The sequence below is a fragment of the Chiloscyllium plagiosum genome, chromosome 13 (genome assembly GCF_004010195.1).
Source record: "Chiloscyllium plagiosum isolate BGI_BamShark_2017 chromosome 13, ASM401019v2, whole genome shotgun sequence".
NCBI classification, from domain to species: domain Eukaryota; kingdom Metazoa; phylum Chordata; class Chondrichthyes; order Orectolobiformes; family Hemiscylliidae; genus Chiloscyllium; species Chiloscyllium plagiosum.
In genome coordinates, this window is record NC_057722.1 from 55,061,342 (window position 1) to 55,086,779 (window position 25,438).

General features: G+C 40.3%; 1 protein-coding gene across 4 annotated transcripts in view; it reads left to right on the top strand.

Moving 5' to 3' along the window:
* Positions 1-25,438, top strand: part of LOC122556052 (SPHK1 interactor, AKAP domain containing) — a 396,794-nt gene that overhangs the window by 201,480 nt on the left and 169,876 nt on the right. The gene's annotated exons all lie outside the window — the stretch shown is intronic.

Sequence of the window (25,438 nt, forward strand, 5' to 3'; positions counted from 1 at the left end):
AGTTGCTGTCTTGGTTTTCACCTTTCTTAACAAATTGATTTCTGAGCCAGAGATCTTTGGGACCATGGGCAGGATGTTTCATGATGTGATAGGATTTGAAGTTTAGGATTAGCTTGGTCTTCTTTCCTTCTCTGTCACCCCTCTGCCTGATCATGAAGACATTTGAACTCAGAAGCGTGGTACAGCTTGATTTAAAAGTTGTTGCCGTTTTGAACAATTTGAAGGAAGTTTCCTCCCAGTCATTAATATCAAGGAGAGCTCCAGAATGTTTGTATGGTGTTTTATTTGTCCTCTCCCCTAGAATATTGGACATTTGAGATTTGAGAAAACAGGGCTAAGCTGTGGAGAATCTTTTCTGCCATTTACACACAACATTTAGTCCAATGTACAGGATGCATCTGTTTGTATTGTTATGATTTTTGCAGCATAATACATTTTACTTTCTGTTACAATGTTTCAATGTAAAATTTGCTTCAAAGTTATTTGGTTTTGTTTGCCTTACATAGCGTCAAAATTGATTTTCTAGCAATTCTTCATTCCTTCCCCTTTCCATCCTGCTCCCACTAACCCTGGCAAAAATCTGCAATAAATGCAGGTAGGCTATTTCTGAAGACCGAGGTAGTGGTTGCACTGGTAGTAATCTTCCAGAAATCCTTCGAATCTATAAAAGGCCCCAGAGGATTGTAAAATTTTCAATTTAACAGCCATATTTACATAAAGGGAAGGAAACAATATGTAGCTAACTCTAGGCCAGTTATCTTACCATCTGGATGTAACATTTGAACTTTAGAAATACATAATATAATCCAGCAGAGTCAACATGTCTTCACAAAAGGGAAATCATGGTTAACAGATTTATTTGAATCTTTTAAGGAAGTAACAAGCAGGTTAAATGACAATGAAGCAATGGATGTAATATATTTGGATTTTCAGAACGTGTTTGATAAGGCATTGCACATTAGGCTCCTGAATAAGGTAAGAGCCTATGGTGTTGGAGGTAGTATATTAACATCGCTAGAGGATTGGCTAACTAATAGAAAACAGAGTTGGGATAAGGGGGCAGTTTCAGGTTGGCAATCTGTAACTAGTGGCGTGTCAGAAGGATCTGTTACGGGGCCAGAATTATTCACAAAATGTGACTTGGATGGGGAAAGTGAGTGTACTATCTCGAAGTTTGTAGATGACACAAAAATAGATTGGAAGACAATTTGTGAGGGTGACACAAAGAGTCTGCAGAGCAAGATAGACAAGTTAAGGGAATGGGCAAAAACTTGGCAGATATAATATCGGGAAATATAAGGTTGTGTACTTTGGCAGGAAGAATAGAGGAGATGGTTATTATTTGAATGGAGAAAGACTACAGAAAGCCACAGAACAAAGAAATTTGAGAGTCCTCTTGCATGAATCATAAAAAGAAACTAGCATCCAAGTTCAGCCAGTAATAGGAAAGGCAAATGGAATGCTTGCCTTAATTTCTAGTAGAATGGAGTATAAAGTAGGGAAGTTTTGCTAAAGTTATACAAAGGTATTTGCCAGATCACAGCCGAAATACTGTGAACAGTTTTGGGCTCCTTATCGAAAAAAAAGAAAATACTTGCATCAGAGATCGTCCAGAGAAGGTTCATTAGACTGATACCAGATATGGAAGGACAGTCTTATGAGGAGAAGTCGAGTAAATTGAGCCTGTACTCATTGGTATGTGGAAGAATGAAAGGCAACCTTATTGAAGCAGACAAAATTTTAGAAGACTTAGATGTAAAGAAGTAGGGAGAATCAAGGACGAGAGAGCGTGATCTCAGAATAACAGTCACGCATTTAAGACACAAATGAGGAGAAATTTCTTTTGTCAGACGGTTTTAAATCAAGTAATTCTTCATCACAGAGGCCTGTGGATCATTAAAAATGTTCAAGGCTGAGATAGATTTTTAATCAATATGGCAATCAAGGATTATGGGGAAAAGGCAGAAAAGTGGAGTCAAGGATTATTAGATTAGCCACAAACTCATTGAAAGGCAGGTCAGCCTTGATGGGCTGAATGGCCTACTTTTGCCCCCATTGTCTTATGGTCTTATCATGTCATTCTATGATATTTTAACAACGCAGGAAGAGCAGCAGAATTAAAAGATGGTGCAGATATTACCTTCTCCTTATTGTTCATCTCAAGAGGTCTCTGTATGAACAAAGTTTTTTTTACCAAATCAGTGATGTGCTATCTTTGATATTTGCTGACTGAAGGAATGCCTTCACCTCAGTTGATATTTTTTGGAATGGTGCCTGAGTCCATATAACTGCTCAGTAAAAGGTCTATAGCAGCATTTACAATTCTCTGGAGGAATTGGAAAAAGTCCCGGTGTTTTACTAATCTTTACTGAATTGATGGTTTTACTAACCTCAGCAATTGTAGGGAATATAAACATAATGTTATTTTGTGACTGCTTATCTATTTTATTGCTAATGTGTATAACTTCATTGCAAGCTTCATTTGTGATAGCCTAATTAATAATTCTGTGAAATGTTTTACCTCTATGAGCTCAGTTTTGTCTTAATGTTGCTATTGCTGTCAACACACTTCCTTGAGTGCTTCAGGAGAGTGATTTGTACATCTTTATCTGCATTTCATTGTACTTCATTGGCAGTATCATAATATTTAGTTTGAAGAAGACTTACAGTCCATAAGAAGGCTGCGAATGCTTCCTACTTGCCTTCAAACAAAGTTCAGATTAAATTGACATTCTCATTGATGTTGGTGCTTAACAAAGCTGGTTATGTAGAAATAAGCATTTTGAATTAATGCAATAACAGGTCTTTTAATGTAGAAAGTATCGACATTATAATAGTGGTATTTTATAATGTGGAAGACATAAAGGAGTGTAGACTTAAGGACTGAATGTTTGCTCCTGAGCCAGGTATGCAGAAATGAGAAATTTTCCAACTTCATAAGCTCAAATCAGGAGGAAGTACCAGGAGAGGACCGATTTTTGCTCCAGGGTCAGGGTGGAAATGGGCAGATGCTAACCAGAGTTTGGCCCGGCATGCCCTGAGGTATTGCAGAAGGAGCCAGAGGTGACAAAGCAATCTGTTATTAAAAGCATTCTTCAGTGCCTTGGCACTTTGTCACAGTTCTGATGAACGGAATAAAATAAACCAAAATCTACTTTCTTGTCCTAATCCCTTTTCTTACTGCCCCATTCCCCCACCACTCCCCACAAACCCTCTGTGCCCCATCTGTGCCAACTCATGTGAATTCACACGCTACTCATCCTGCTGTGGCCCCTCAAACTCTCATGCTAACCCATAAACTCCTACTCATCCCATAACTCTTTATAGAGTCAATGCCAATGTGGTGCTAACATATGGTAATCCATATTGTTACATCTACCATTCTTTATCCTTACACCATCTAAGATTGCTCATCCAGTTTCTACTATGGGCAGATCTCAGGAGTTATTTTACATATTGAGATAACTTTGATTAATTAAGTTCTACATATTCATATTTAGGACATATATTTTAAGATTCTCATTGACATAAATCCTTTCAATACTTTGAAATCTCTTTAAGTGCTTAATCCTTGATAAACCAAATGTTTGTATTCATAAACCCCACATCAAAGACACATTGAATGTCAATCAAGCAGTGAACATACTGGCTCCTTTTTGGAGGTTTTAGAAGCAATCAAGTAGCATTAATTCTATAATGATACTCCACAGGCTTCTGTCAACAAACATCTATTGAAATGAAAAGCACCTTTTTCAACTATGAGACACAGCAGCTTTCTTTAATTTAAAGAGGAGAGTATTTAAATAACTTGACAACTTGACAATCTGATTGAGTTTTTCCACTTTTTGTGCACAATAATATTTACTGTTAACAATGAATAATATAAGTACATGTAAACATAAGAAATAGGAGGAAAACTAGGCAATTCATCCCTTTAAACATTTGATGAGATCATGACTGATTTTCTATTTCAATGCTATTTCCTTGTGCAATAGTCAATCCACTTTTGTTGGAATATTAGAAATCCATTGACTCCAGCCATAACATACAGAATGACCGAGCCCTAAGTGTGATTTCTAGGACAGAAAAGGACCCTGTTTTCAAATAAACTTTATTAAGTTTAATCCTTTTCATCAAATGTTTAGTATCACAAGCTACAAGTCAGAACTGTCAGATGTGTGACAACCCTCAACACCTATCCATTCCATGCCCATGATGAAAATGGTGGATGCTGGATTAGGTAGCTGGACTTCTGAAATCGGACTACACCACAATTTTGGCTACTTCATTAAACTCAGGAATACAATTCAGTAAAGGTCATGAAAAGATTTGAACATGAGATTTGAACTTTCAATGAATGTACAAAAAGAAGAAATTGTCAGGATGGTTAATTATCCAGTATAAAATACAATACAATATAATATAATAATACAATATTGAGGATACAATTGAGGCTGAAGTTGATGGTATGTGGAACTCCACACAACACTGAGTTCTGCACAAGTTAAAGTTTACTGATCAGGGACTGAGAGAAGTTCATTATTTTCAGTGATATGATAGCTAATTTCAGAGGTGAAAGTAAGCAGTCTTAGTGATGAATAGAGTACAAGGTTTGCAACCTTCCTGTAAATAAAAAGAAATAAAAAGAACTAATGTTCAATTGATTATATGTTGCCTTCTTCATAGCATGTGATCCATAACATGGCTTCGACAGCCTCACATCCAAAAAATGCTACTGAAGAAATCTTGATAAATTACTGTAATGCATTCTGTAGATGATACATACCAAAACCAAAAATAGCAGAAACGTTCGGTCCTGAGTTGAACAGAGACATAATAATCCAACAAAAAAACCCAATGCAGCATTTCTTATTGAGCTCCATCATTATATTTCACAGTAGTTCATTTGATGTAAGATGATTTCAGGGTATTTCTGAAAGATAAGACAATGTGGGATGTAAATACAAGTAATTCTTTATCTCTCTTTACCTATTCAAGGCTTTTGAAATGATCATTTCCTTGTATCTTATGACCTTTCATAACTTTGTGTTTATCACAACAACTTGAAAGGAAGTTTTTGAAGTTTATAATATCATAAAATACATTTCCTGCATGTTTTACACTTCGGATTTGGCAAGAATAATATAAACTGATGATGTCTCAATTGGTTAGATTAGCAAGAATGTAGTTCAGAATAACCCTGACAGCATCAATTCAATTCCAACTCCTACTGACTTGCCTTCTTGCCTGCACTGTTGGACATACCATCAAATTTATCCTCAATATTGTATGTTATGCAGAAAGTGTAGTGTTTCTAATACCAAAGACAAGAAAACAGTTCTGTGATTTGACCTGTCAGGGTGCTTGCTGTCTCAAAATATGGATAAGAGCCTTTCATTAAATTTAAGATTATTGTAAGTGACAGTTTCCTTCATTTTATCTTTATGTCCAAGGATCTTAACCGTTTGCCATAGTATCCCTGTACAGGACTGTAAAAGGTCATTGCTTGGTCTCTGAGCTTCTGCCACCTTTTGTCAATCTGTGTATTTCATGATAGCTATGTGACATTCCCTGATGTCACTGGTCCCTACCTCTTGACTCTCCTGCTTCTCAGATAAGGCAACTACTTCTGTTTTTTGGAAATCTACAATGGTTTGGGATGGGAGTATACCTTTTGGTGCAAAGCAAGTGTGATTTGTGAACACCCTGCATCATACCACACTATATTTCAGGAGCAGTTAAACACCTTTATAAAAATGCAGCTTAAAAAACTGAACATTATGCATTTGTAATTTTTAACCAGATAGTCAACTAAAAATATAGAGCTCAGAAAGGTCAATGAACAATCATTTGACATGTGTTTTTGTTGACTGTTTTGGCAGATGCGGCGGTTCATTTGATATAAACATAAACATTACAGAAATGTCATATGAACATATTCAACATTTGTCCACCATAATTGTTAATACTTAATTTCCTCTTTGCCACATATTTTTTGAGGTCATTCATCTTTTTTGCAGACTTCTGCATCCCTCTTGATTTCTTTTTGACATTTCCGTAATTAGTAGTGTAATTTTCTTTTGACATTTTGACACTTAAGATCATCTTTATGCTCATAATTTTCTCACTCCTTTTAATGAATTCCTTCTTTGAAATATGAAGCTTAAGCTCCAGGAAACGTGACTATTAACTTTTGTGAAGATATTTTGGTAACAGATGAAGGTAAATCAAACCCATTAGCAAAGGTCAAACAAGCAATTCATTTCTAGTACTGAAACTGTTTAACTCTGAATATTATGATATATAAAAATGGTTTAAAAGATTTCCATTTCTATAGCATTTTTCACAAACTCAATCTTTCCCAGAACACTTTAAAGCCCATTTCATTTATTTTTAACAATTGTATTTGGTGTTGTGATGTTTGAAACACTGTTCCATTGAATGAAATAACATATTCCAGAGAATTTCATGGCTTATAACTGGTTTTTGGAAGTTGAAGTTGCTTGAGAAGATTTAAACTTCAATAACTCAGTTAAGCTAGAATGGAATATTGGTTGAGGACGGCCCTGAGGTAACTCCTGTTAGTTGCTCTCACTTTCAGTATTTTGTTGAAGAAATTGAGTATGTCTGCTCAGAAATCTGTAGGCGTATTCAAATGTTAGAACAATTACAGCACATGGTCTATTTGCAGCCATGGCAACGCTGGATGAAGGGCAGTGATTTCTTGTTCTTACCCAGCATTGCTTAGGAGCAAGAGGCAGAAAGGAATTTAAAATTTAATCTTTGCCTCGGAGCTTTCAATTCTTTTTAAATGTTAGGCCATTTTTTAGTTGCTCTCGAAAGAACCATGCAAGGAGAACGAAATAAACAGATTTTCATATCTCAATGGAAAATAAGAAAGTTCACATCAAATCTAGTTGGACCTGCAAGTGCCTGAAAGATTCTTCTAATCTTTCCCCTCAGATACATAAATCAATTAGGAGCAACTCCATGGAAATTAGCCTGCACATTAAATAAGTTTCATAAAAATTTCTTCAAATCTGTTTACAAAATTGTGTTCCGTTTTACTAAGAAGAAAGCAGAATTTTCCTCTACATTAGTAAACGTAATCTATTAATTGTAACATCATTCCTTTTATAGTCGGTTCCTCTATAGTGGGTGGCAGGGTGGCTCAGTGGTTAACACTGCTGCCTCACAGTGCTAGGGACCCAGATTCGATGAAGGGCGCATGCCCGAAACGTCGATTCTTCTGCCCCTTGGATGCTGCCTGACCTGCTGCGCTTTTCCAGCAACACATTTTCAGATTCGATTCCAGCCTTGGGCGACCGTCTGTGTGGAGTTTGCACATTCTCCCGTGTCTGCATGGGTTCCTTCAGGTGCTCCAGTTTCTTTGTGCAGGTCAGGTGAATTGACCATTCTAAATTGCCCATAGTGTTAGGCGCATTAGTCAGAGGTAAATGGGTCTGGGTGGGTTGCTCTTCGGAGGGTTGGTGTGGACTTGTTGGGCCGAAGGGCCTGTTTCCACACTGTAGGGAATCTAATCTAAAAAAAACATGATGATTGTGTTCTTGGGCAGCCCTGCATTATACAACAATCGCGCTTTAGAAACAGCACTAAAGCATTGGTGATGTAATCGTGATAGAATCAACATACATTTTAAAACTTCATGCTTTAGAACAGCGTACCCAATTTGTCGCTCGCGTTGATGAAACGCACGTTCTAGTAGAATGAGCTGTACTTTCGATTTAAAGTCATTGATACTCATAGTGAACAAAGTGAGTCCCAGAACAGAACCCTTTCGAATATCACTGCCCACTGTCAAAGATTTTGAAAACCCATGACTTAGTCTTTTACACGAGCAGTAGGCAATGATGAAAGGCTTTTGCCAGAAACATCGATTTTCCTGCTCCTCTGATGCTGCCTTACCTACTGTGCTTTTCCAGCACCACTCTGATCTAAACTCTGGTTTCCAGCATCTGCAGGCCTCACTTTTGCCGAGCAGTAGGTAACGTCCATCATTCCAATTTCATGTGGAATATTCCCACAAGCACAAAACAATTGGAAGTGCCAAATCAGAATCAACTAATTGCCAAATCAGAATTAACTAATTGAGCAGGTTTTAAAATGCTGATGTGCCAAAAGTGGGAAATTGAGGTTTTGGTGATGTCCGGGTTACCTGGAAGTAGAAGAAGCTCTTAGCCACTGCATTAACACATTATTTCTGGGTTATTTCTCATTATTTCTCAATTAACTTGTTTAAATGGCATTAATTACCCACAGGAGTTGGGTTACACACTATTGCCTTGCAAGTCTTAAATTGAATAGATGATGGTGTTAAAAACAAAGCAGAAGTGATAGCATATTGGAGAGCGTGATGATACTGTGCCTTTAAGAGGTGTGTTCTCTCCTGTTTCTCTTGCACAGGAATGTTATCACAGTGGCGCCGAAATGTCTCCTTCAAACAGGCAGTTGGTAAACAGCTTTGTGTTCTCCCAGGATTTTTTTAAAGTAAAAGTATCATGAATGGATGGGGGCACGCTCACACAGTTCCAGAAGTCTTTAGTTTTGCTTTCAGTTCATTGATGGGTTTTTACTCACTGCTGAAGCTGGTAGCTTGAGTTCTCTTCTGTGAGAGTGAAGTCTTAGACAGAGAGGCTTTCTCTTAAAAATCAAAGGGGCAAGATTGTTTTGTTTGGTTTTTCTTTTTACTGGATCAGAGAGTGTGCCAAATTGCTTATGGGATGCTACCTATATTGGAACAGTTGATGATTTATGGTTATAGAGTCACAGACTCATACAGCACAGAAACAGACCCTTCGGTCCAGTTTGTCCACGCTGACCAGTGTCCCAAACTACATTAGCCCCACTCACCTGTCTTTGGCCCATACCCTTCTAAATTTTTCCTATTCATGTACCTATTCAAATGTCTTTTAAATGTTGTAATTGTGCCTGCATCTACCATTTCCTCTGGCAAGTTTGAAAAGATTTGTAGCCCAGGTTGATATTCTGGATATAGGTTTGCTCACTGAGCTGGAAGGTTCATTTTCACACTTTTCGTCACCATACTAGGTAACATCTTCACTGAGCCTCCGGATGAAGCACTGGTGGTGTAGCCCACTTTCTATTCATATGTTTGGGTTTCCTTGTGTTGGTGATGTCATTTCCTGTGGGGATGCCATTTCTTGTTCTTTTTCTCAGGGGGTGGTAAATGGGATCCAAGTCAATGTGTTTGTCAATAGAGTTCCAGTTGGAATACCATGCATCTAGGAATTCTCGTGTATGTCTCTGTTTGGCTTGCCGTAGGATGGATGTGTTGACCCAGTCGAAGTGGTATCCTTCCTTATCCATATGTATGGATACTAGTGAGAGTGGGTTATGTCTTTTTGTGGTGAGTTGATGTTCATGTATCCTGGTGGCTAGTTTTCTGCCTGTTTGTCCAATGTAGTGTTGTTACAGTTCTTGCATAGTATTTTGTAAATGACATTAGTTTTGCTTGTTGTCTGTATAGGGTCTTCCAAGTTCATTAAAAGTTGTCCCTCAGGTCCTTTTTAAATCTTGCTCCTCTCACCTTAAGAATATATCTCCCAGTTTTGAACTCACCCACCCTAGGGTGCTAGTCACCTTATCCATGCCCCTCATAATTTTATAAACCTCTTTCAAGTTACCCCTCAATCTCCTACGCTACTGTGAAAAAAGTCCCACGCCTCTCCTTATAATTCAAACCCTCCAGTCCCTGTAACATTCTGGTAAATCTTTTATGAACCGTCTCCAATTTAATAATACTCTTTTTATCGCATGGTGATCAGAACTGTATACAGTACTCCAAACTTGAGCTCACCAATGTGCATACAACCTCAACATGACAACCTAACTCCCATATTTAATGGTCTGAGCAGTGAAGGCAAGCATGCTAAATGCCTTCTTAACCACCCTGTCTACCTGTGATGCAACTATCAAAGAACTATGTACCTGGACCCCTCAGCCTTTCTGTTCATCAACGCTAGCCAGGACCCTACATTTAACTCTATAGGTCCTGCCCTTGTTTGTTTTACCAAAATGGTTAAATAAAGCATCTTGTTAAGTATTTCAACAAAGTTAACATTATTCCAATTCTTTTTTTTGTTGTATTTCAACTGTGTTGTAAGCATAAAGTGTTTTTATTAAAGCTTAGTGCTGGACCAATTGAATTTTATCTGGAACACAGTGCCTTTCAAAAAAAAGTTAGGATCTAAGCTATCCATAACATACTTTGGGAATGTGGTCTGGTCCATAACAAATATGATGCTCAAAGGCTGTACCTTGCTTTAGTGCTGTGATGAGATGCTATGAGGCACCAAGTGAAGAAGAAGCCAGTCAGTGAAACTACACAGATGGGGTCACATATAATGCATGCTGTCAGCAACAAGGTGGTAGCACTGCACCCATGGATTCAAAGCTGAGAGCAGGTTAATGACCTGAGTAGAGCAGAATGTCTGAGCACAGTGCACATACAACTATATGCTGAAACGTGTTGCTAATATGCTAAACTTTCACTCTGTCTTCACAAGTCTACTCTAGCACAGGTTGATTGTGAGTCGCTCGTTCTTCACATAATTCTTAAGTGCATTGATATTGACACAGTAACAGACATAGATATTCTCTTGTGGCATATTTCTATTGCCATTTTCAAGCCATATAGATGGAGAAGGTTGGCGCCACCTCGTGTTCCCGAGAGGAGGTTGAGCAATTCATCAACTTCAGCAACACATTCCACCCTGAACTTAAATTTACCTGGACCATCTTTGACACCTCTGTCCCTTTCCTGGACCTTTCCATCTCCATTAATGACGGCCGACTTGACACCGACATTTTTTACAAACCCTCCAACTCCCACAGCTACCTGGATTACGCCTCTTCCCAACCTAACTCCTGCAAAAATGCCATCCCGTATTCCCAATTCCACCGCCTCTTCCGTATCTACTCCAAGGAGGACCAGTTCCACCACAGAACACACCAGATGGCCTCCTTCTTTAGAGACCGCAATTTACCTTCCCACGTGGTTGAAGATGCCCTCCAACGCATCCTGCACCACTGCCCTCAGACCCCACCCCTCCAACCGTAACAAGGACAGAATGTCCCTGGTGCTCACCTTTCACCCTACCAACCTCCGCATAAACCAAATCATCCGCTGACATTTCCGCCACCTCCAAACAGACTCCACCACCAGGGATATATTTCCCTCCGCACCCCTTTCCACCTTCCGCAAAGACCGTTCCCTCCGTGACTACCTGGTCAGGTCCACGCCCCCCTACAACTTACCCTCCCATCCTGGCACCTTCCCCTGCCACCATAGGAACTGTAAAACCTCCTCCCTCACCTCCATCCAAGGCCCTAAAGGAGCCTTCCACATCCATCAAAGTTTTACCTGCACATCCACCAATATCATTTATTATATTTGTTGCTCCCAATGCGGTCTCCTCTACATTGGGGAGACTGGGCGCCTCCTAGCAGAGCGCTTTAGGGAACATCTCTGGGACACCCACACCAATCAACCAGACCACCCCATGGCCCAACATTCCAACTCCCCCTCCCACCCTGCTGAGGATATGGAGGTAAAAACAATGACTGCAGATGCTGGAAACCAGATTCTGGATCAGTGGTGCTGGAAGAGCACAGCAATTCAGGCAGCATCCGAGGACAGGCAAAATCGATGTTTCGGGCAAAAGAGGGCTTTTGCCCGAAATGTCGATTTTGCCTGTCCTCGGATGCTGCCTGAATTGCTGTGCTCTTCCAGCACCACTGATCCAGAATGAGGACATGGAGGTCCTGGGCCTCCTTCACCGCCGCTCCCTCACCACCAGATGCCTGGAGGAAGAACGCCTCATCTTCCGCCTCGGAACACTTCAACCCTAGGGCATCATTGTGGACTTCAACAGTTTCCTAATTTCCCCTTCCTCCACCTCACCCCAGTTCCAAACTTCCAGCTCAGCACTGTCCCCATGACTACCTGCCTATCTTCCAGCACCACTAATCCAGAATCTGGTTTCCAGCATCTGCAGTCATTGTTTTTACCCATTTGATGATCGTTAGTCCAGCTGTCATGCGCTCTAGTCATGGTGGTGTACATTCCAACACCATTCCCTCATTCAGATGATGATACAGTCAAGCATGTACCAATGTCTGGAGTGCAATTCCAAAGAATTGTCTGAGTCTTCAAGGACATAGCTGCTAAATTGAATCTGCAACAGTTCTGAAGGAACCAGTCAGAGGGAGAAACATATTTGACCTCACCCTTATCAGTCTGCCTGCTGCAGATGTATTTGTCCATGACAATATCAGTAGGAGTCACCACCAACTGTCCTTGTGGACACAAAGTACCATCCTCACATTGAGGATACCCTCCATTATGTTGTTTGGTATTACCACTCTGCTACACAGATCTACTAACTCGAGACTAGTTGTCCATGAGGCACTGTGGGCCATCAGCAGCAGCAGAGCTGAATTCCAACACAAGCTGCACCCTAACAGTCTGGCATATACCCCATATAACATTGTCATCAAGCCAGGGGATTGACCCTGGTCACCTGCTCACTAAAACTCAGTTTGGGTTGCACCAGGATCACTCAGCTCCTCACCCCATTACAGCCTTGGTTCAAACAATGACAGAAGAACTGAACTCCAGATGGAAAGTGAAAATGCGTGCCACTAACATCTTTAATTATTCACCATTTATCTGATCACTCCTTCAGAGTTCAATGTTCTTATCAGATGGTTCCAGAAACAGAAGTGGAAGCATTCAAAAGATATACAAAATAGCCTACCACATCATTGAAAGTTGATTTTAATCTGAGTCAAGCGAGTTGTCTGTTTTCTTGACAATATGATTAACAACAGCTTTATGATTTCAATTATACAAACTGCAAGCAAAAAATGTCTTAAATAAATTAAACACTAGAATTTCCAGAACATCTGTATTCAAACAAAATTTAAAAGAGATTGATATAGTTACATTAAGAAAAACCTAAAACACTTTGTTTGCAATAGCAAGAATCCAAATGGGATCACTGAATAACATCATGGAATAAATACTACTAATAGTTTCCAATCAATATTTAATTTTACTGATATATCAACTACATAGAAACACCAAACATTAAAAAAGCTAATCACAAGTGAAATAATGCAATGGGATTTGTATTCCTGCTTCTAACCAATATTGTCTACATGCGACGATTTTGCCACTGGCCTGTGGCAAATTTATACTTTGCATTTTTAGAGCCACACAATGCTGCTTGTGTTAAAGTTGCAGTGGTACATACTGTCATACACTAGAATTTAACTGTATTGAAACAGAGTCCAATTCCACTCTTTTGGTGAGAGCATTATTTCAGTTTAAGCACATTCATTAAAACTCTCACCCTACTGGTTATTTTTTTACCATCAATTTACATCTAATCATTCATTAACTAATATATTCATCATCTGTTCACTTGGTAGTTGGTGGCATTTGCAAAACAGTTGAGGTGTGTGAGTGATGGTTAGCACTGCATAGCTACCATTGAGGGTTGGAATGTACAATTCGAGGAAACTGGGCAGTTTAGCAACATTCAAATGGGTTCAGACATCATCTTAATTGGGAACATCCAATTGAAAGAAACAGGGCTGTATTGGTATAAATAGAAAGATTACAGAAGGTTGGTCATGAGCCAATGGTCTCTAGAACTCCATGATTGGGCAGCACTTCCTGAACAATCCTCAGTCTGCCAATAGCTATATTAACAGCCATGCTAACATAATCAGTGAAGTTCATTAATATGTTATGGCTCATTAACGCTAGCTAGGAAAGGCATATGTTCATACATAAGAAACCACGCTTTCGAAACAAAAGGGATATGTTCACGCTTCACACATGTTTTAATTGTTGAGGAGATTGGAGAGTTTATAGCTTCCCAATGCTTCCTCCATTGCGGTAGCTCCAATCGGCATCAACTTACCAATTAATCCATATCTTCTTTCCCTGTAGTATGAATTATCAATGTCACCTGAAATTTGGCATTTTTATGTTTTTCCTGCTGAGTACAAATCAAATCTTTGGTAAATATCTCTAGTTTCAGTGGTTTATTAATGCTCCCCACTATATCTCCTGATACAAGAATATATTAAGATTTTACCCTTTGAAAAACATGTCTATTTTAAGTAGAAAGGAGCATGCTGTCAGAAACAGAACATTTGAGTTTGCGGATTCTCTTCATGCTTTGAGAGTGTACAGAGTAGGTTAGTCTGACAAACACTTCAATGAGAAAACCTTTCTGAAGCTGATCTCCAGGTTCTGGAAGTAAGTACATTGACCTTGATAGCTAAAGGTTTTAAAACCTCAAACATACATGTTTGAGGTTTTACATGTTTGATGTATTGATATCACATATATTTTGTGCCATGTGGTAAATATGGTGACCTGATTGTCAGAATGAAAAATGGATTGCTTTTGTATTATGAAGAAAATTAAATAAGGCAAAAAGTCAAGTAGCTGGGACAGCATAACATTACTGTTAAATTTTCAGATGTTTGATGCAACTGTGTGACTTCTCATACAAATAAATTGCCAGTTAACTGGCCTAAGTCTAAGGGAATTCCAGAATGTTGACCCAGTGACAAAGAAAGAGAAGCAACAAATTTCCAGTCAGGATGGTGAATGAGGAACTTGCAAGTGAATATGCTCTTCTGCATCTGCTGCCCATGTCCTGGTAAGTGGTAGAGGTCTCAGGTTTGGAAATTTCTAAGAAGCCTTAATGTGTTACAACAGTGCAAGAGCAGGTCAAAGGCTAGGAATTCTGTGACAAGCAATGCAGCTCCTGACTCTCCAATGCATGTCAGTATCTAAAAAATAGTCATCGACCACCTTTCACATTCACAACCTCCACAATCAACCAGACCAGTGCATTTTGTGGGTGAATTGTTTGTCACAGAATTCTTAGTCACTGCCCTGTCCCTGTACCCACTGTGTTTAAATAATTAGTCCAGTAATCCCTAGGATGTTGATACAGGGGAATTAATCAATGTCACTTGTCAGCCCAAGCCTGGGTGGTGTTCGAGTCTTTTTGCAAATGAATATGGGATGCATCGGTATCTGAAGAACTGTGAATGGTGCTGAATGTTGTGCAGTCATCAGCAAACATCCCCAATTCTGACCTTACTACAGAGGGTCAGTCATTAATGAAGTAGTTGAAGATGGTTGGACCTGAGATGTTACCTTGAGAAAATCCTGCAACGATGTCCAGGGACTGACATGTTTGACCTTCAACTGCCACATCTTTCTTCCTTCAGCTAGGTATGTCTATAACTAACAGATAGTTCCATGGATGTTAGCTTTGCTAGGGCTCCTATAGGCCATATTTTTTCAAAAGCTGCCTTGATAACAAGAATAGGCATTTTCACCTCAGATCTGGAATTCAAGAGTTTTGTCCATATTTGGACCAAGGCTGTCATGGTTTTGATGGAGTACAACTGAGTATTACTGAGCATGTCCTCACTGCACAAGTGTCACTTAGTATCACTATCAACAATATTTTCCATCATTTGTTGACAATCAAGGGCAGACTGATAGGACAGTAATCAGCTGGAGCAAAAACAGAAATTGTTGGAAGAGCTCAGTAACTCTGGCACTATCCGTGGAGAGAAACCAGAGTCAACATTTTGGGTCCAGAGACCCTTCTTCAGAACTGGAGTTCAGTCTCCAGTTCCGACTCCAATCTCCAGTTCTGAAGAAGGGTCACTGGACCTGAAATGTTGACTCTGCTTTCTTTCCACGGATGTGCCAGACCTGCTGAGGTTTTCCAGCAATTTTTGTTTTATTTTTGATTTACAGCATCACAGTTCTTTTGGCTTTTTGTTTAGCAGTAATTGGCTGGGTTGATTTGTCCTTTTTTTGTGCAGTTGGCATATCTGGGCAATTTTCCACATTGCTGGGTAGATGCCAATGTTGTAGCTGCACCAGAGCAGTGAGGCTAATAGCACAGCTAGGTCTGGAGCACAATGCAATTGCTGGAAAGTTGACCAGGCCCATTATCTTTGCAGTATTGAGTGCCTTCACCTATTTTGTAGCATCATGTGGAGTGAGTCGAGTCAGCTGAAGACTGGCATCTATAATGCTGTGGGCCTGAGGCAGAGGCCTTGATTAATCATCCACTTATCGCTTCTGGCTAGAGATGCATGAAAATGTTTCAGCCTTTTCTTTCGCACTTGGCTCCCCTATCATTGAGACCGTGAATATTTGTGAAGCCTCTCGTCCCGTTAGATGTTCAGGTGTTCGTGACTGGATATTACAGGACTGCAGAACTCAAACTGAACGGATGGTTGTGTGATTGTTTAGCCATGTCTGTCATATGCTGCCCCCATGGTTTTTTTCATTTTTAGATAGGACTTGTGTTGCATCTAGCATGCTCTCCTATGTTTTTCTACGAACCAGGATCAGTCCCCAGTAGAGGGATGGGGGGCAAGTTGGGGTGTGGTGGTGAGGGAGGTGGATATGCCAGCTCTTAAGGTGACAGACTGTGGTTGAATGCAATTCTGCTGATGATGACCCACAGTACCTCTCGAGTGCCCTGTTTTGAATTTCTATTTCCTTCAAACCTATTCTGTTTAGTACCTTATTAGTGCCATACTACATGACCAATGATACCCTCAAAGTAAAGGGTAATTACTCCCATCAATAGGTTGGAATCAGTGACCATGATCAACCTGATGCCATGAGACTTCATGGGGTCTGGTGTCATTGTTGAGGATTCCCAGGGCAACTCCTTCCTGACTGCATACCACCGTGCTGCCACAACACAACTACAGTGGCTGCTGCTGCTGGGATAGGAGATTGTGAGGGATGGTGATGTCTGGGACGTTAAATCTGTCAGTATTATTCTGTGAATATGTCTATGTCAGGCTGTTAATTGGCTGATCTGTGAGATAGCTCTCCCAATTTTGGCTCAAGTCCCCAGGTGTTAGTAAGGAGGATTTTGAAGAGTCGACAGGCTGAGTTGTTGTTGTGAATGCCTAGTTTGGTACCGAGTGCTGCATCTGGTTTCATTCCTTTTCTTAAGCTTCAAGGCATTTTGTTCCAATGTGTGGCGCGCTGGGTTGCTGTGATTCCTTTGCATCAAACTTTACCCAACTCAAAGACTATGTCAGCACAGTGCTAAGTGGGTTTGAAATTGTGAGAAACTTAACTGAACAAAGAGCATCAAACATCAAAGACAAGCAGTGCCTTGTGTTGAATGATATATAGAAAGATGCTTTCACTTTTATCATTTTTGACATATGAAGGAAAGTAAAGCAAGTACATAAGGACATAAGAACTAGGAGCAGGAATAGGCCATCTGACCCTTTAAGCCTGCTCTGCCATTCAATAAAATCATGGCTGATCTTTTTGTAGACTCAACTCCACTTACCCGCCCTCTCACTGTATCCCTTAATTCCTTTATTGTCCAAAAAAAGCTATTTTAGCTTTAAAAACGTTTAATGGAGTAGAGTCAACTACTTCACTGGACAGGGAATTCCATAGATTTACAACCCTCTGGGTGAAGAAGTTCCTTCTCAATTCAGTTCTAAATCTGCTCCCTCTAATTTTGAGGCTATGTCCTCTTGTCCTAGTTTCACCTGCCAGTGGAAACATCCTCTACTTCTGTCCTATCTATTCCTTCATAATTTTATATATTTCTGTAAGACTCCACCCTCAATCTTCTGAATTCCAATGAATATAATCCCAGTCTACTCAGCCTCTCCTCATAAGCCAACCCCCCTCAAAGCTGGAATCAACCAAGTGAATGTCCTCTGCACCCCCTCCAGTGCCATTACATCCTTTCTTAAGTAAGGAGGCCAAAACAGCACACAGTACTCCAGGTGTGGCTTCACCAGTACCTTGTATAAATGCAACATAACCCCCCTGCTTTTAAACTCAATACCTTTCGCAACTAAGGACAAAATTCCATTTGCCTTCCCAATTACTTGTTGAACCTGTAGACCAAACTTCTGTGATTCATGCACAAGGACACCCAGGTCCCTTTGCATAGCAGCATGCTGCAACTTTTTACCATTCAAGTAATAATCCTTTTTACTGTTACTCTGACCAAAATGGATAACCTCATATTTATTAACATTGTATTCCATCTGCAAGACCTTTGCCACTCACTTAAAATATCTATGTTCCTCTGCAAGGTTTCACAGTCCTCTGCACACTTTGCTCTGCCACTTATTTAGTGTCGTCTGCAAACTTTGACACACTACATGTGGTCCCTAACTCCAAATCATCTATATAAATTGTGAATAATTGCAGTCCCAACACTGATCTTTGAGGGACACCACTCATCACTGATTGCCACCCAGAAGAGCGTGCATTTATCCCCACTCTTTGCTTCCTGTTAGTCAATCAATCCTCTATCCATGCGAATCCATTACCCGTAGCATCATGCATCTTCATCCTATGCAGCAGCCTCTTGTGCAGCACCTTGTCAAAGGCCTTTTGGAAATCTAGGTACACCACATCTGCTGCATCCCCATTGTCCACCTTGCTCATTATGCCTTCATAGAATTCCAAAATATTTGTTAAGCATGGCCTGCCCTTCATGAACCCATGCTGCATCTACTCAATGGGGCAATTTCTATCGAGATGCCTTGTTATTTGTTCCTTGATAATAGACTCAAGCATTTTCCCCACTACAGAGGTTAAGCTAACCGGTCTATAATTCCCCATCTTTTGTCTACCTCCCTTTTTAAACAGTGACATCACATTTGCAGTTTCCCAATCTGCTGGGACTGCCTCAGAGTCCAGCAAATTTTGGAAACTTACCACCAGTACACTTGATATTTCTCCCGCCATCTCTTTTAGTGTCCTGGGATGTATTCAATCAGGACCAGGAGACTTGTCTATCCTTAGCTCCATTAGCTTGCCCAACACCACATCTTCTGAAATAATGATTGTTTCCAGGTCCTCAACTACCTCCGTCACTTTGTCAATTACTGGCATGTTATTAGTGTCCTCCACTGTGAAGACCAACACAAAATACCTGTTCATTGCCTCGGCCATTTCATCATATCCCATAAGTAAATGTCCCTTCTCATCCTCTAAAGGACCAATGTTTACTTTAGCCACTTTTTTTTCTCATTTAATATATTTATAGAACCTTGTGCTGGAGGAGAAAGTGAGGTCTGCAGATGCTGGAGATCAGAGCTGAAAATGTGTTGCTGGAAAAGCGCAGCAGGTCAGGCAGCATCCAGGGACAAGGAGAATCGATGTTTCGGGCATAAGCCCTTCCTGAGGAAGGGCTTATGCCCGAAACGTCGATTCTCCTGTTCCCTGGATGCTGCCTGACCTGCTGCGCTTTTCCAGCAACACATTTTCAGCTAGAACCTTGTGCTATCTGTCTTTATATTCAGTGCTAGTTTTTTCTCATGTTCTATCTTACTTTTTTTTACAGCTCCTTTTGTGGCTTTCTGTTGACCTTTAAAGTTTCCCAATCTTCTAGTTTCAAGCTGTTATTGACCACTTTGTATGCCGTCTGTTTCAATTTGGTAGCCTCTGTTTCCTTAAACACCCATGGCAGATTACTCCAGTTCTTACAGTCCTTCCTTTTCACTGGAATATACTTTTACTGAGCACTTTGAAAAGTTGCTTTGGAAGTCCTCTACTGCTCATCAACTGTCCCAGAAAGAAGTTGCAATGCTAGAGCTGAATTTTAACCTGCCATATTGACCAAGGGTCAGTGTTTGTGAGAAATTAAAGATACATAAAGTGCTGGAATGTCAGGAACTCAGCAAGAACCTACTGATTTCCACGGTTAACTGGTGAATGCTTGTTAGTGCACAGGAAACCCAGAGTGGCAAGCCAGTCTGTGATTAGCATATCCTGAAAGACAAATGATTGCGTCTTTAACATTGGGTTCTGGTTTTAATTACTGGCACATAGATTTCCCAAGCTATCTGTAACCAAGCTTCCTAAATAGGCCAAGAGCACAGTGGGGATGGATGGAGCTGAGAAATTGACAGGCAGGAAAAGTCTTTAAAGAACTGAAATCTGACAGCTCTCTGTTAGGAAAGGTTTCCAGAATTTTGACTGAGTGACAGTGAAAGAAACAACAATGTATTCCCAAGGCACGATGGTAAGTTGTTTGGTGGGAAATGTGTAGGTGGTGGTATTCCCTCAATGCTATTGTGCCTTTGTCAGTGTTACAATAAAATGAATTTCCAGGATGACCCATATTTAATTAAATACTTGCTTAGTCTCAGAATTGACCAGAGCTGATATTGCCAAAGGTGAGCAGATTTGCAGAGGCCATTTTAACAATCTGTTTTTGTTAAAAATGTTAAACTGTTGTCTGAAGGCTTGTAATATGCTGGAGCATGACACTTGAGAGAAAGAAATGGGTAGAGCTCAAGGTGTGTTGGTCTGAGGAGAATGCTGAGGAAATCAAAGTGTCTGGGTTGCCTTACAGATAGTAATCCCACATCTCTCCTGACCAGATTAGGCCAGTGAACCCTCTTCAGAATTATCGTTCTGAATGAGGAACCATACTTGTGCTGCTCACCATCTTGGCCACTACTAACCTCACTCACTGGCAGGATCCATCTTACGATCAACTGGGAGATTCATTTCTCTGAAGGCCCCTACAGCTTGCAGCATAATCTCCAAGGATGCTTCCAAGAACTAAGCATACACAGAGGGAAGTCTTCCCTTTTTGAGACTCCATCGTGTCAGTTGCTTATGTGGAATGCTTCCATCCCTTGCTAGGATCTTTTCTCAGTCACTGAAACTTCAACAGTAAACTACCCATCATCATGGCGCTAACCCAGACCAATTTTTCAGTGAACCCAGAACTGAGATTGTGGTGCCATAGCTCGGTTAAACATGCACTGAGAACCCTATTTCATGAGTTTTCAGGTTCCTGATCCACTGGTGGCCTCCTCTGCTGTTAGTGGGTTCAAGAATTAAAAATTCAACCCATAATGCCTTTCATATTCTCAGGATGTCACAGGGGTTCAGTCGTTAGCACTGCTGCTTCATAGTGCCAGAACCCAGGTTTGACTCTCCCCTCGGAAGGTCAGTGTGGATTCGATGGGCCAAATATCCTGCTTCCACACTGCGGGGATTCTATGTCCAAAACATCTTTCTGTCCAATGAATGTACTTCTTGAGAGTGCAAAAACTGTTTGACAGATGAATTTCTGACAATCTGCACAAAGTCAGTGTGCCACAAATAGGAAATGTACAAGTGATGAGGGAATCTATATTGTTTGAGGAATGAATATAAGCCATGATATTGGGAACCTTTATGTCTACACTATCACCTTGCATCATGGGTGGCATGGTGGCTCAGTGGTTAGCACTACTGCCTCACAGCATCAGGGATCTGGGCTTGCATCCAGCCTCGGGCAACTGTGTGCATGGAGTTTGCACATTCTCCCTGTGTCTGCGTGGGTTTCCTCCCACAGTCCAAAGGCACGTAGCTTAGGTGAATTGGCCATGCTAAATTGCCTGCTGTGTTCAGGAGTGTGTAGGTTAGGTGCATTAGTCAGGGGTAAATGTAGAGAAATGGGTTTGGGTGGGATACTCTTCAAATGGTCAGTGTGGACTTGTTGGACCAAAGGACCTGTTTCTATTCGATTCATTTAGCACCTTTAATGTATGAAGGCATTCCCAGCTATTTGGCAAGAGAATAGTCAGGCAAATATTATAAATTTAACATTTTGTTTGGAACGTCATACACTTCCAACTTCCCTTAGGTGTAAAACCAGAATTGCAAATCAATCACCTAGTATTGGAACTACCCAATAATGATTACATTAATTTCAATAGAAAGTAAAATCATGTTGTCTCTATAACAGGTGATTGATTTGCAATAGTGATTGATGCCTGGATAGCAAGTTGGTAATTTAAGCCAATACACCACTGTAATGATGTATTCTCAGGATGTCACAAGGGTTCAGTGGTTAGCACTGCTGCTTCATAGTGCCAGAACCCAGGTTTGACTCTCCCTTCGGAAGGTCAGTGTGGACCTGGGTTTCCTCCGGGTGCTCCGGTTTCCTCCCACAGTCCAAAAATGTGCAGGTTAGATAAATTGACCATGCTAAATTGCCCGTAGTGTTAGGTGAAGGGGTAAATGTAGGGGAATGGGTCTGGGTGGGTTGCGCTTCGGCGGATCGGTGTGGACTTGTTGGGCCGAAGGGCATGTTTCCATACTGTAAGTAATCTAATCTAAAAAATATATTAAAGTTTAAAAGTTGTGGGTGCAACCCATAACATTCTAAGTCAGAAATAGCATTGCCGTTACTAGAGCAAATTAGAGAAGCCAAGATAGTGTCTAGTTTGTTTTAATGTGAACATAAAGAGCAAAAATGAATGATGCCACTAAGTCTGTCTCATCAAAATATTAATACAGTCAAAGAAACATTCGCAGTTGGTTTAGTGCCAGGCAGCACATTAGCCTTTTCTTATTAATTCACACTGCAGTGCTGAACTTGCAAGTAAAGAAATGGATCAGGTGTGGCTGTGTCAGGAAGTGTATAAGCAGCATATAAACCACTTCATAAGAAAGAAGTCATAGAAGCTCGAGTTCTTAGGCGTTTGGAAGATTGTACAGACCATCTTGCATATAGCACATTTCTCAGGTATTCCCTGATTTACACCCTAATGAAGCACAAGTGCTTCATGCTTAATGTAATGCAAACAAAATATTGAAAGGAATGAGTGTACTTAAGTGCTGTTAACATCCCATGTGTCTTCTTCATATTGTTGAGAAACTTTAATACTCTTCAAAAGGTAGAAGGACATTCACCATAGTAATGATTGTTACCAACGGGATTTGTAAATATTAGCAACTATAATGTAGACATTGTAAGAGTTTGTGCTTTTGACAGCTATGCTGATCAGTTATAGAAATCAAATAATTGCACTATGCTCATGACTGTGATCCATTCTAGATGATGGGTGTAATAAACCTGACAGACAAAGATTTTGTTGGAAGTGTTCATTCTGTAAAATATCCCCCGAACACCCATTACTGGTGCTGAAAAGAAAGCAGTCAGTACTGTTGTGAACATCCCTCTTTGATCCTCTCTGAGCTGAGGATCAGCAGTGGTTATGACTGGTGTGCAGGCAGTAGATTTGGGCAGGGGTTTCAACACACTCAATGTCTTTGTGAGCAACCCAGCAACACTTCACTGATTTTCACAAAAGGATGTTACAATATTTGGATAGTGTCAAAAATGATTTGACCAACATGGAACAGATGATAATTTGTTTACACTGCAGTCTGACATAATGCAGGCAATAGCATAAATTGTAACCTCAGCACCAATTGCAGTTGTATATATACATATATATGTAAATGTATATAAAACTCATAAATATTCCCAATGCTGCTCTGAATGCTTGGGATTCCAAGATTCAAGAAGTAGTTAAGGCTAACATTAACTTGGTTAATCAATGCATACAAACAAGAGGAATAAATAATTCAGTAAGGCCCACTACTCTATACTTGGATACATCAGTGAGTTTTGAGAAGAGTTGGCCTTCAATAGTTATGTTTGTATGGCAGCTTTGGGTTGCCATGTACAATGTACAATTAACTGTGGGATTTCCTGAAATAAGAATGAGTGCATAGTTACTTTCTGGTGGATAAGACAGCATCTGAAATCCAACTGACAAACCCACAAAGTTCCCTGAGACTCCTGGGCTCAGCGTTCAATTCTGTTTGTGTAACTTGCGACATTTTTTACTTTTAATGCACTGTATAACTACAAGTTGTGGTTAATTGTTCTTCACAAATCCTTCAACAGGATTTTAAAGAATTCATTAATTTTGGTTAATCTGCATTGACACTGCTTCATATGGAAGAGAAACTGTAAGGCACTGTTTCTTTTTCTGCTGTGGATGCACTGTTAATTTACATCTCTTTTTGCAATTATACCTAGTACAGAGGAGAAACAATCTCAGTATATTGAGTCCAGGCACATTTGCTGTGATTTTCAACTGACAGCTGCTCATTTGACATGGGTAATATTGGCACTGGAGCCCTGAATATCAGCTCAGCCTCTCCTTCAGGAAATGCACCAAATGACATCTTTGGTTGAACCAACATGCCTGCCTGAATTCAGTGAGCATCTGTTTTATACACACAAATGTCAGCACAGCACTCATTCATTCTACAGTTGATTGAATTATGGACAGTAACAGCCAGGACAATGAAACTTCTAAATTTATTTAAAGGAATCATTGGCTGAACAGCCCTCACAAAAGCTAAATGAATAAAGAATAACAGAAGTTCCTAGGAGTGACGATAACCAACAATCTGTCCTGGACCACCCACGTGGATACGATTGTCAAGAAGACACAATGAGGCTAAGGAAGTTTGACATGTCCATAAGGATTCTCAGCAACTTTTACAGATGCATCAAAGAAAGTCAACTACCTGGATGCATCACAGCTTGGTGCGGCAACTGCTTTCCCAGGACCATAAGACACTGTAGAAAGTCGTGAACACAGCCCAGACCATCACATAAACGAAGCTCCTATCCATTGATACCATCTACATTTCTCAATGCCACAGAGAGGCAGCCAACATCATTAAAGATTCATTCAGCCCCAGTTATAATCTCTTCCAACCTATTGCATCAGGCTGAAGATACAAAGCTTAAAAACACATAACAATAGGTTCAAGAACAGCTCATTTCCCACTATTACTAGACTTCGGAATGGATATCTCAAATAGAGTCTTAGAGTCATAGAGATGTACAGCATGGAAACAGGCCCTTTGATCCAACTCGTCTCTGCCAACCAGATATCCCAACCCAATCTAGTCCCACCTGCCAGCACCCGGCCCATATCCCTCCATCATATACCTATCCAAATGCCTCTTAAATGTTGCAATTGTACCAGCCTCCACCACATCCTCTGGTCGCTCATTCCTTACCTGTACCACCCTCTGTGTGAAAACGTTGCCTCTTATGTCTCTTTTATATCTTTCCCCTCTCACCCTAAACCTATGCCCTCTAGTTCTGGACACCCCGGCCCCAGGGAAAAGACTTTGTCTATTTATCCTATCCGTGCCCCTCATAATTTTGTAAACCTCTATAAATTTCAAATCTAATGTTGATCTTGCTTTTTGTACACCTTCTCAACAGCTGTAACTCTGTATGCCCCACTCCGTTCAATCACCCAATGATCCGTATGACCTTGTGTGTTATGATCTGCCTGTACTGCACGCAAAACAAAACTTTTCATTGTACTTAGGTACATGTGACAACATGTGAAACATTATTTCATCTGTTGAACAAGTCAGACTAAATGTAATTTACCAACAAGCAGTCTATGAAACTCAGATTAACATTATTATTATTTACAAATTAAACAATGCTAATGGGTTTCCTCCAGGTGCTCCGGTTTCCTCCCACAGTCCAAAAATGTGCAGGTTAGGTGA